Genomic DNA, 13,407 nt, shown 5'->3' with positions numbered 1-13,407 from the left:
CTAAAGGAAAAACTTCTCGCCCTTTATTGCACTTTTAATTGCCTTTTTGTTCATTTTAGTAAATAGAGTCATTTGATCACATTTCAGGTGGTTGCATCAGGAGGTTTTGTGGGGAATGGGTATCAAGTCATCCAAAGTCAGGTCCCAGGTTTCCCTAGGTGGGGTCCCAAGTGAGAAAAGGGATCCCTAAATCAAGACTGGTGAAACATTTCCATTGACATTGACAGTCAGCTTGAAGGTTGCATGACCAGCACACACATATGCCCATGCACACAAACACAGACACCAGACGCGAAGCTCTCTCTCATGCCAGCTCTTCAGGGATTGTTCCCTGAACAGCCAGGGATCAATGACAACGTTTCCCACCCCACTGCCCAGTCTTAGCCCTGTAATATGAGGAGAGGGGAAGCCATCTCACGGGGCATGATCCTTGAATACAAGCAGTGTATCCCACCCCAGCAGCCCTGCCCAAAAACCTTCCTGAACATTTCTGCTGCTCTTGTTACTATTCCTGTGACCTGGGTTGCCTGCACAAAATGTGCCGGCCTCATAGATGATTGATTGGGCTTTGATTGGGTTGCACAGGAAGAGGCTGGAATCAATGGCTTTTTGCTTCCAGCTTTATGAGATTGTGCTCCCATGAAAAATGCCCCTGCATGGTGGCTGCCTTATGCAGCAGATGTAGCTAGAAGTGTTTAAAGTAGTGCTAGGTGATTGTGTCCCAAGTTACAAAGAAAATGCTGTCAGGCTGCTGACGGAAGCCAAAACATTCATTCATTCATTTACAACTATGACGATCACCATCAAGGTCATGGGTAAGCAAACTAAGGCCCAGGGGCCAGATCCAGCCCAGTCGCCTTCTAAATCCGGCCTGTGGACGGTCCAGGAATAAGTGTGTTTTTATACGGACGCGGGTGGCGGTGTGGGTTAAACCACAGAGCCTAGGACTTGCCAATCAGAAGGTCGGCGGTTCGAATCCCCGCAACAGGGTGAGCTCCCATTGCTCTGTCCCAGCTCCTGCAAACCTAGCAGTTCAAAAGCACGTCAAAGTGCAAGTAGATAAATAGGTATCTCTCCAGCGGGAAGGTAAACGGCGTTTCTGTGCACTGCTCTGGTTTGCCAGAAGCGGCTTAGTCATGCTGGCCACATGACCCGTGAAAACTGTCGGCAGACAAACGTCGGCTCCCTTGGCCAGTTAAGCGAGATGAGCACCACAACCCAGAGTCGTTTGCGACTGGTCTTAACTGTCAGGGGTCCTTTACCTTTACCTTTACCACTGTTATACCAAAAACCGACCCCTCCCAAGAGACCTCGAAAGCTGCTCAATGAATTTTTTTAAAGGCCACACCCACTTTTACAGTTCAGTCACACCCACTTTGAAATGCCCCTCCAGAGCATTGGATCAATACTGGTCCTCTGCCTTAAAAAGGTTAGCTACCCCTGCCCTAAAACATGCTCTAAACTCAAGTTCAGCCAAGAGTTCTTCAAGACATCCTCCATCTGTGTTCTTAGCATTGTCCCTGCTGCTTCATTGCTCCCACTTGCCAGCAGGAGAGGGTCCTTGGGAGCAATTGTGGTATATTTCCCCCCGCCCTTTATTAATAGTCTTACAATACATTACATAAATATATGATACATCTCATAAAGTAAATTGAAGTTTCAATCATATGCACAAAAAAGAAAAGAAAAACATATACTTTATCTTTTCTTACCTTGAACTTCTGCTGTATTTATGTTACCTTTTATGCGATCATTAACAAAAATTCTCATCAAAAATTATTAACAAAAAATATCCTAAGGACTTTGGACTTCCTGTCAATTCCCGTTGTATAATTTTATTTTGATAGCGAATGTACCTACCATTATTACTCTATTCTTTATATATTCTCTAATACATTCTTACAACAATTTGTACCGTTGATCTTATTTACCATATGTTTCTTTATCCAAGGTCAATCAAGTGTTGCCATAGATGATAAAACTACTGGCATATTTTTGCACATATCTCTTATATTTGTCCCATTCTTTTTCCAAATTCTTGTCTTGAATTACCCCTTAAACTGTTGGTCAATTGCGCTATTTCCACATATTCTTGTAGTTTATTCTGGCACTCCATTAAAGTCGGAACATTTTCCCCTTTCCAATTTTTTGCTACTAGTCTTTGGGCTGCCGCTGTGGCATATAAAAATATTTCTCTTAAGAAAAACTTAAGGGAGCAATTGTTGTCTAAGCTATCTCTGAAAGACTGGTCAAGGTGTTAACAGGAGGTGTCAGATCCAGAGTGGAGAATTGCACTACAAAGTGATCTTTAGCTCAGTTGGTAGAGTGTGAAGCTCGTAATCTCAGAGCCATGGGTTCAAGCCACACATAAGGTAAAGGATTCTTGCATTGCAGAGGGTTGAACTAGATCAGTGATGGCCAAACCTGACCCTCCAGCTGTTTTGGGACTACAACTCCCATCATCCCTAGCTAACAGGACCAATGGTCAGGGATGATGGGAACTGTAGTCCCAAAACAGCTGGAGGGCCAAGTTTGGCCATCACTGAACTAGATGATTCTATGAACTATGATTCTGTGAATATTTATGTGGATCTTCTTTCATGTGCATAGGCCCCAACAAGATAAGGCATGGTGTTACGGGTTTGCCATTTTATGTTGTTTTACTCTTAATAGTAGTGTATCCATCTAGAAGGTTCTTCATCTGGCTTCTCAAGGCTGAAATAATGAAATAGATGGCCAACCTTCAATGAACAAATAGCCAGCCAGAAAGAAGACTATCTGTCCTCTCTTGCTGTGTCCCTCGTTTGCGCTGATCTCATTAGATTTGCTGGCATTAAAGCTCGTGCAGTGAAAGTGCCGCTGCTAATGTCTGCCTCAGAACAAGCAGATGGGAGAATCACGAGCCCACATCCCAGTGGGATTAGACAATCCAAAGCACTTCACATGCTACAGCTAAGACAGCTTGGCTGTGGTGGAGGGAGAAGGCCAGGGAAGGAGAGGTAAAGTAGAGACTGGGGAAAAGCAAAATCTTAGTAACCACCAAACTGCAGGCAGGATGCTTGAGGTCAAGAGTGTGTATATAACATGGAGGTTGATGCCCAGTGGTGGATGTGGGCTAACCATGCATTTAAAATGCTTGTTTACAAAGTTATTGTACTACCAACCTTACTGTACGCTTGTGAAACATGGACCACTCCTTGAAAAATTCCACCAATGGTGTCTCCGAAAATTTTAACATATCAAATGGGAAGACAGGCAAACTGATGCCAGTGTACTTGAAGAAGCCAAGATCACCAGTGTTGAAGCAATGATCCTTCAACATCAACTTCGTTGAGGTATACAACTGCTCTATTCTGAACATGAAAATGGAAAGCGTAATGCTGGTGATCAACAGAAGAGGTTTAAAGACGCTCTCAAGGCAAATCTTTAAAAATGTAGTATAAACACTGAGAATTGGGAAACACTGGCCTGTGAGTGCTCCAATTGGAGAACAGCCTTTACCAAAGGTTTCATGGACTTTGAAGGCACTCAAACTCAGGATGAAAGGGAGAAACGTGCTAAGAGGAAGGCACATTTGGCAAACCCTCACTGTGATCAACTCTCGCCCGGAAATCTATGTCCCCACTGTAGAAGGACATGCAGATCCAGAAATGGCCTCCACAGTCACCTACAGACACACCGCTAAGCCCATGCTCATGGAAAACAATCTTTTTTTTTTTTTTTTTTTAATAAATTTTTATTAGGGGTTTTTACAAAATAAAGTACAAAGATAAACAACCTTTCTTTTATCTCAACAGAGTTTCATGACTTCTTTGGACTTCCTCACATCTCCCGCTGCCATTTTCATCATCATAAATTTTTCCCAGCAATTTATCATCTAATTTGCAAATTTTATAACCACTTATTTAAATATAATCCTCTGTAAATTAATTTCTCTTAATCTCACTTTACATTCCATTTCGATCCGATTTTGTGGTGGCCAATTATTTATGATCAAACATCCTACTTAACTTTCCACCAAATCACAATATTTTTGTAAATAAGTCTTAAATTTCCTCCAATCTTCTTCAACCCTCTCTTCTCCCAGGTCTCGAATTCTGCCAGTCATCTCAGCCAGTTGCATATAGTCCATCAGCTGCATCTGCCATTCTTCCAGAGTGGGTAGATCTTGAGTTTTCCACTTCTTGGCGATAAGTATCCTTGCTGCTGCTGTTGCGTACAAAAAGAATGTTCGGTCCTTCTTTGGCACCATCTGGCCGACAATGCCCAGGAGGAAGGCCTCTGGTTTCTTAAGGAAGGTATACTTAAATACCTTTTTCAGCTCATTATATATCATTTCCCAGAAGACCTTCACCCTGGGACAAGTCCACCAGAGGTGAAAGAATGTTCCTTCATTTTCCTTACATTTCCAACATTTATTGTCTGGCACATGGCATATTTTGGCTAGTTTAACTGGGGTCATGTACCACCTATATATCATTTTCATTACATTTTCCTTCAGAGCATTACATGCCGTGAAGTTCATCCCCGTGGTCCACAACCTTTCCCAATCCTCAAACATAATATTATGCCCAATATCCTGTGCCCACTTTATCATGGCCGACTTAACCATTTCATCTTGTGTATTCCATTTCAACAGCAAGTTATACATTCTTGAGAGTACTTTAGTCTTAGGTTCTAACAATTCTGTTTCCAACTTCGATTTCTCCACCTGGAATCCTAACTTTTTATCCTTTTTAAAAATTTCTTGAATCTGAGCGTAATGTAACCAGTCTCGCACTTTGTCTTTCATTTTTTCCAAACTCTGCAATTTCCAATTGTTGCCCTCTTTCTCTATTATTTCCCAATATTTCGGCCATTTGGCCTCCATATTGGGTCTTTTTCGGGCCTTAGCCTCCAGAGGTGATAGCCATCTTGGAGTTTTATTTTCCAATAGGTCTTTGTATTTTGTCCAGACATTAAACACTGCTTTCCTGACAATATGGTTCTTAAAGGCCTTATTGATCTTAACTTTGTCATACCATAAGTATGCATGCCAGCCAAATGCATTGTTAAAACCTTCTAAATCTAACACATCAGTGTCCTCTAGAAGTAGCCAGTCTTTTAGCCAGCAGAAAGCTGCGGCTTCGTAGTACAACCTTAAGTCTGGCAGGGCAAAGCCCCCTCTTTCTTTCGCATCAGTTAATATCTTAAACTTAATTCTGGGCTTTTTGCCCTGCCAGACAAATTTAGAAATATCTCTCTGCCACTTCCTGAAGCACTCCGTCTTATCCACAATTTGCAATGTTTGAAACAAAAACAACATCTTAGGCAATACATTCATCTTAATAGCAGCAATTCGGCCTAACAAAGAAAGCTTCAATTTTGACCAACTGTCCAAGTCTCTCTTAATTTCAGACCAACATTTTTCATAATTATCCTTAAATAGACTCAGATTTTTTGCTGTTATATTTACCCCTAGGTACTTTACTTTTTTAACCACAGTTAGTTCTGTTTCTCTCTGAAACCGTTCTGACTCTGCATCTGTCAAGTTTTTTCCCAACACCTTAGTTTTCTGTTTGTTTAGTTTAAAGCCCGCTACCCGACCAAAGTCCTGAATCAATTGTAACACTCTTTTTGTACTAGATTCTGGCTCTTGCAATGTCAAAACAAGGTCATCTGCAAAAGCTTTAAGTTTATATTGTTTCGCTCCGATCTGAATCCCTTGCACCAACCGGTCCCCTCTAATCAAGTTCAAGAGCACCTCCAGGACAGAAATAAACAGCAAGGGGGAAATCGGGCAGCCTTGTCGTGTCCCTTTTTCAATCTTAAACTCTTCTGTAACCACATTGTTGACTATCAGTTTTGCCTTTTGTTCTGAATAAATCGCGTCAATCCCATTTTCAAAACCCCGCCCCACTCCCATTTCTTTTAAATTCCCCTTCATAAATTTCCAAGAAATGTTATCGAAGGCCTTCTCCGCGTCTATAAAAATTAGAACTGCTTTAGTGTTAATATTTGTTTGCAAAAGTTCCAAAATGTCAATAATGTTCCTTGTATTAGCAAATAAATGTCTTCCTGGGAGAAAGCCTGCCTGGTCTTTATGAATTATCTCATTTAAAACTCTTTTGAATCTTCCTGCCAAAACATCAGCAAATATTTTGTAATCCACATTTAAAAGGGAAATGGGACGGTAGTTCTTAAGTTGTGTCTTTTCAGTTTCTGATTTTGGTATCAATGTGATGAAAGCTTCCTTCCACGATTCAGGCGCCTTCTTTCCCTCCATAATTTCATTGCTGACCTCCATCAGTGGTTGAATCAAATAGTCACTTAATGTCTTATAGTACTTGGAGGTCAAGCCATCTGGCCCTGGAGACTTGCCCAACTTCATATTCTGAATGGCCTGTTCTATCTCTAATCGTGTTATTTTACTATTCAGGAGTGATCTATTTTCTTGTGATAGTTTTTTAAGTCCATTTTTCTCCAAAAATTTTGCAATCTCTTCCTCCTTTTGTGGCCCTTGAGTGTATAATTTCTTAAAATATTTCTGGAAACATTTTCTAATTTCCACCGGGTTCTGAATATTCCTTCCTTCTATTTCCAAATTTGTTACTATGTTCAGCTTTTGTCTCTTCTTCAACTGCCAAGCCAGCAGTTTCCCACATTTATTAGCCGATTCAAATGTTTTTTGTTTCATTGATTTAATCTTCCATTCTATTTCCTGGTTTATCAGTTTAGAATATTGTGCCTGATGAAGTTTAATTTCTCTCAAAATCGGCTGTGACTTCGGGTTTACTCTTAGTTTCTTCTCTAACTCTTTAATTTTCCCCAAAATCTTGTCCTTTTTCTCATTTTGTAGTCTTTTCTTTATGGCGTTCTGTTGTATCAAGAACCCTCTCATCACAGCTTTGCTTGCGTCCCAGATTGTTCTTTTTTCCACAGCAGTGTTCAAATTTATCTCAAAATAGTCCTTTATTGTTTTTTTGGCCTTCTTGATAATCTCCTGATCTCTAAACAAGTTGTCATTCATCTTCCATCTAAAGGAGCCTGTTGGTAATAATGTCATGTCCATTTTCAACGCGTTATGATCGGAGCAGGTCTTTGGGCAGATTTCCACTTTCTTCACCTTAGGAGCCAGACCTCTAGAAATCCATATTTGGTCAATTCTTGTCCAAGTCAGTTGGGCTTCAGAGAAAAATGTTCCTTCTTTCCCTAAGGGGTTCTTTGTCCTCCATATATCAATCCAGTCCATGTTGTCTGTCATTTCAAAAAAGGTCTTTGGTAGTCTGCCTTCTTTAGTAACCTTTTGGCTTTGTGACCTATCCATGTTCGTTGAAACGATCCCATTCATATCTCCCATCATGATGATGTTATCATAGTCCAGATAATCCAGCATAATCTCATGCAACTTCTTGTAAAATTCTGATTTCCCTTCATTTGGAGCGTAAATTCCTAATATCAAAATTTTCTCTCCTTGGTGCTGTATTTCAATTGCCAAAATTCTTCCATGTTCATCTTTAAATAGAAATTTTGGTGAGAGGCTCTCCTTTGCATATATCACCACTCCTCTCTTCTTAACTGAGTCCGAAGATATAAATTCTTGGCCTAACCTTTTATTTACCAATATTTTTCTGTGGAGCCTAGTCACATGTGTTTCTTGTAAACAAGTAATGTCTAATTGCTCCTTTTTTAATATGTGAAAGATTTTCTTCCTTTTTTCCGGACTGTTGCAGCCATTTATATTCCAACTTAAAAGTTGCAGAGACATCCTGGATAGATCTGTTTAGTTTCCTTGGGATGGTATTTTGTTCTGTGAGTCTTCAGGGTTCTGAGGTACAGGCACCTGTGGTGGTTCAGGCCCTGAGGGTAGTTCAAGTCCTTTATGAAGGTCCTCTCCGTAGGCAGTCAAAAACTTATCCCTATCTTCCAAAGTTCTAATTTTAATCTTCTTCCCTCTAAAGGTAAAAGATAATCCTTGGGGAAAGTCCCACCTAAAGATGATTGAGTTGCTTCTCAGCAATTTTACTAAGTCCAAATATTCAGATCTAAGATCCAACAGCTGTTTAGGAATATCCTTAAAAATCTCAATTCTTTTGTCCGAAATGTTCAGGGAGCTTCCGTAGTGCAGGCCCAAAATCTTGTCCCTTTCCTCCTTTGATCTCAACGTAATCAAACAGTCTCTGGGCTTTTCTCTCTTTGTGAGTCTTCCAAGTCTGAAGGCTGACACAATTTTAAAGTCTTCCTCCTCTAGACCCCAGAACTTGGAGAATTCTTTGGTCAGAAACTCAGCTAGATTACCTTCTTCCACTTCTGGTATCGATCTTATCCTTAAATTAATCTCCCTTTTCCGAAGTTCCAACATGGAGAGGTAGATCTGGTGTTCCCCAACCTGCTTACTGAGCGGCCTTACTTCTTTTTCCAACTCTCCCACTCTTTGGCTGGTCTCTTCGGCCAGTTTCTGATTTTCACCTGCAGCCTCCTTCAGTTGTCCGATTGCTTGTGCATTCTGTGCAACTTGCCCAGATAATTTGTTTAAAGTTTCTGTATTAAGGTCAATTTTCGCAGTTTGTTGGTCAACTTTCCTGTCCAAAGACTCCAATTTCTCAAGAATTCTCTCTAATACAGAACCAGATCCTCCTGAGGCCATCTCTTCTAGTTGTAAATCCTCAGTTTCTTCCTCCCCTGCCTGTGACAGGGAGGTAGCTTTTTCCTCCGAGGGCAAAGTGGGCACAGATGATCTGCGTGCTTGTGAGGCTGCAGTTACGGTTGTCAGAGTTGTTTGTCTAGTTCTTAATCCCTTTCTTTTTGCGCCACTCATTCCAAAGTTATCTAGCAGTCAAGGTCAAGCTGAGTTGTTCCCATGGGAAAGCTACGGCCCAGGTGGTAGCAATCAAACAGAGGGCCGGGAAATAGAAAGTAAAACAATGTTTTTGTTGTAAATCCTCAATCCTCTAGGGGGAACATAAAATGTCCTAGGAAGAAGAGTCCATTCCACATACGAAATCTGAACCAATGCTTAGGGATCTTCACAAAAGTAGTTTTAGCAGAGTTGGTTTTAGGTTTGCCACAATCTTTCAAGTTGTGCTTACTGGAGTTCCAAAATGCAAGAACGTAACCATTCTGAACTCCCTCAGACTGTCTCAAAGTTTAAATAGAATGTATCCAAATTTGCAGTCTGACAGTTCTACTGCTCAGGCAGTTCTGACACCTGGGCTTCTTAAACAGAATTGTAATCCACAAAGAAGAGAGTATATAAGTCCTAATAAAAGTCCAAAAATCAATTGCTTACAGTCTTTAAAGAGAAAAGTAATTTCTGCGGGTGCTCAATCTGAGCTGTCAAAAGTTCTCTCTATGCCTCCACTCCTCCTGCTCTTTGCTTTAAAAGTCAATGGCTGCGGAGGACGGACTTCCTTTTCCTCGTCTCTCCGCTTTCAGCTTATTTTCAATATTTTTAGTCCCGAAATTTAATAAAGTCCTCAATTACTCACGGGTTGTTGCGTTTTAGAATCTTGTGTTGAAGGAAGAAAGGTCGGCGCTCACCGGCAACGGCAGCGCGGCTTCGCTCCGCTGAATGCGCATAGACCCACAGCGCCGCTACCCCCTCTGCGATCCGGAGCCCCTTACGGGGTTCCCTCAGCGTTTCGGGGGTAGCTCCTGGCGCCCGCCGGGTCCCGAGACCGCAGGCTTCCGCTGCCTGCGGTTTTCCAGAATGGGTCTCCGCTTCGCCGTAGCGGACGACCCTTTTCCAGCGTAGCTTCCCTCTCCCGGTTAGGAAAGGGCAGCCATTACCGTTCGCGCCGCCTCCGGAAGTCTCATGGAAAACAATCTTAATCGGCTACGAGTGATCACTAAAGAAGAAGAAGCATTCAAATAATCATACAGGCCAATTGCTAGGTGGCTGGCCGTAATGATTGATCTCTCATTCCCCCCTCTCCCTATTTTTGCTCTGGCAAACTTGCAAAATACCAAATCAATGACCCTCTGCTCTGCTTGGACTCTAAAGCAGATCTAGTCAAGATGCAATAAGATACAATTGAGCGCTTCCACTGGTCTCTCTGTGGCACCTGTTTGGGAAGAATAGGTAATGATTCGCATCTTTCCCCTTCTTTAAACCTATTTTTCAAGGCTTTTCCTAAGACCTACTGCAATTTTCCCTTCCCTCCACCTTCTCTGAAACAAAAATAGCCACTTATTATGGCACCCCAGATCCCTGGGTCCTATGCCACCTGGGAGGGGAGATCTGGTCATATAGAATGACTTCTAAAGAATATCTTCCTTCTGTTAAAGTTTCTCAAACTACAATGCCTCAGATGCCTTATTCTTGGTAATCCATGAAAACCTGTGCATATTTACTCTTTTTTCAAAGTACTACTGAACTACTGTTCAGTATTATATTTAAGTGTTGTATTTTTGCTGCAAACCATGGCTAGTTGGCTGAAAGTGCACTATTTTGGCTTATGGAGAAGGAAAATGTGAGGCCAATCAAAACATGCTGCAGCCTAAGGGGGTTCATTTAAGTTGGGGGAGGTGTAGCTAAGAATTATGGACCTCAGAAATATACAGCATGAGCATGTGCAGAGTGCAGCTGCTTGACAAGTGAGGAATCCCTGTATTTAATAAGATAATTTCTCAACAGCTGAAATATAACCCACCCCTCCCTGTCATTGTCATTCACGTGATGCATAGAATCACTGCCTTTCATTTACTAGGCTAAAAAGCAGACAGGTGTTTTTTTTGGGGGGGGGGGACAAGCAATCATCACTGTAGTGTTAAGGGAATCCAGTCTGTATTTTAGGTGCTCCAATTTACCAGAGCCGAGAGCAGCTCCAGTCCATGTTTTACAAAAAGCTGAGCAGCCTGAAGCAGCTGAAGGAATAGATTGCTGGTGGCTGTGTTTTTTCCCTATGCCTAATGTGTGTTCCACTTTATTCTAAATAAGGTGATTTGGTCATCAACCTCCACTTAAAGAGTAAATTCTACCATCACCACAGTATTAACAACAATTGAGCGCTGCACTCAGTCGTTCCAGCAGCAATCGGTAGACTTCCTTACACAGTAAATGGCCCCAGGTCGAGGCTATAAGCGAACAGCCCCCTCCTGAGACTGTGTTTTACATGACATTTCTGTTTCGGTTCCAGCCTTTAAAACACCCCACAATTTAACTGGAGCTTTCATTGCTTCAAAGTTACAGCTTACTAACTGAGAAATCTTATTTCTTTTTAGGACATTTGTTGTTGTTGTTTAGTCGTTTAGTCGTGTCCGACTCTTCGTGGCCCCGTGGACCAGAGCACGCCAGGCACTCCTGTCTTCCACTGCCTCCCACAATTTGGTCAAACTCATGCTGGTAGCTTTGAGAACACTGTCCAACCATCTCATCCTCTGTCGTCCCCTTCTCCTTGTGCCCTCCATCTTTCCCAACATCAGGGTCTTTTCCAGGGAGTCTTCTCTTCTCATGAGGTGGCCAAAGTATTGGAGCCTCAGCTTCAGGATCTGTCCGTCCAGTGAGCACTCGGGGCTGATTTCCTTAAGAATGGATAGTGCATAAAATTCATCCTTAAGAATTTTAGTGCATTTACATGCCACCTTTCTTGCCCAGGTTTCTCTTCCTTCCCATTTTAGTCTCAGAACTACCCTCGGAGGTAGGCAAGGCTGAGAGACTGTGACCGGCCCAAGGTCACCCAAGTGAGGTTCATGGCTGAAGTGGGCATTTGAACCCCGTTCACCCAGGTCCTAATCCAGGGGTCGGCAAGAATTACCTGCCATGGGCTGGATCACTCCCACGGAGATCTTCCATGGGCTGGACTGGCGCAGTGTGGTGCTGAAAATCGCGTCTGCGCATGTCTGCGGCGCTGGAAATTGCTTCTGCACATGCCCAGACGCACCTGCGCAAAAGCAATTTTCGGCGTCTGGACATGCACACACGCGATTTCTGGTATCTGTGCATGCGCAGACACAATTTCTGGCACCGCTCAGCGGGTCCCTGCACCGCGCTGGGCTGATTTAGTGCAGCGCATGGGGGCAGTGGCGTAGCGTGGGGGGTGCAGGGGGGGCCAGCCACAACATCTGGGGGTTAGGGGGCGCAAATCCACGGGTTAGGGGGCACAAATCCAAGGGTTAAGGGGCGCAAATTACTTGCCTTGCCCCGGGTGCTGACCACCCACGCTACGCCACTGCATGGGGGATTCGCCAAGTGGGTGGCTCAGTTCATGGGTCGGTAAAACGGTCTTCGTGGGCCACATCAGGCCCATGGACCACACTCTGCCGACTCCTGCCCTAGTCAGACACTAACCAGTATTTCTCAAACTTGGTTCTCTAGCTGGTTTTGAACTACAATTCCCATCATCCCTGACCACTGATTCTGCAAACTGGGGGTGATGGGAGTTGTAGTCCAACAACAGCTGGAGAACCAAGTTTGAGAAACACTGCGTCTACCTAATACAAGATAGCCAAGAAAACTACTATCCTCATCACTCAACATTTCTTTTCTATTATTTTCACAAGCTTTATTTATTAAACATAAGGCAAGAAAAACAACAGTGTTCAGCATGCAAATCTGCATTTAAGATTAGGAGAAAGGAGGAGGGAGGATAACCTGCAAAGTGCTATTTCTTAGGAGTCTGCAGTTCAAAATGCAGATTTTTCACATCCCTCCCCTAAACCATCCCAGATGGATGGGAGGAACCTCCTGGCCACAGAAATATAGTTTTGAACGGGGATTGGCTGAATTGTGCAGAGAGCTGATTGGTCAGAGAATTATTGGTCAGAGAGGATTGACAGAACTATTTTCACAGGAGTCTCTCTAAATTCATATGGAAGGATAAGAGTACGTGGAGACCAGGAAAGAGTGTGGCTTTGGTTAGTTAGTTTTATGGAGGGGAAGGGCTTTTACCTTTTTTTTACTTGCAATTATATTTACCAGTAGACCTAGTGGACCAACCTCCTCTCTTTAATCTATTTGCAATGTGAGGATTGACTTGGAAAACTTGTCGGACTTGCTGGTTTGCCTCTGCAGGACTGGGAACAGACATAAAATATATAGCTATAGGAATGATGGTCCCACTCAACTGCTCCTTAAAATGCTATGGAGAAAAAGAATGCATGATTGCCCATAAGAATTAAAAAGTAGTTCAGGTCTCAGAAAACAACTACTGGATCTTGGGCTAAATTAGGCTTTACTTGTTCTGTTCCTTTCTATGAAAAGACCCTTGAAAGAACCCAAGAAAATATTTAATTAAATTATTATTATTATTATTATTATTATTATTATTATTATTATTTTAAAAAGACCCTTGAAATGTTGTGTTGTGTTGTGTGTTGTGTTGTGTTGTGTTGTGTTGTGTTGTGTTGTGTTGCAACACAATTGTCCTCAGGCCCATCACTGGTCGCTGGAGGGGTGGGCATCCTCAAAGCTGATTACTCGCATTCCTA

The 13,407-nt window shown here is 42.5% G+C and overlaps 1 protein-coding gene across 1 annotated transcript in view; it reads left to right on the top strand.

Moving 5' to 3' along the window:
• PCDH1 (protocadherin 1) overlaps positions 1 to 13,407 on the top strand; it is a gene marked incomplete at its 5' end in the record, with an annotated part of 192,240 nt that overhangs the window by 92,594 nt on the left and 86,239 nt on the right. The window lies entirely within an intron of this gene.

This window comes from Podarcis gaigeae (genome assembly GCF_964106915.1).
Source record: "Podarcis gaigeae genome assembly, chromosome: 7".
NCBI classification, from domain to species: Eukaryota; Metazoa; Chordata; class Lepidosauria; order Squamata; family Lacertidae; genus Podarcis; species Podarcis gaigeae.
Note: the sequence above shows the minus strand (reverse complement) of the source record. Positions and strands in the feature narration are given on the sequence as shown.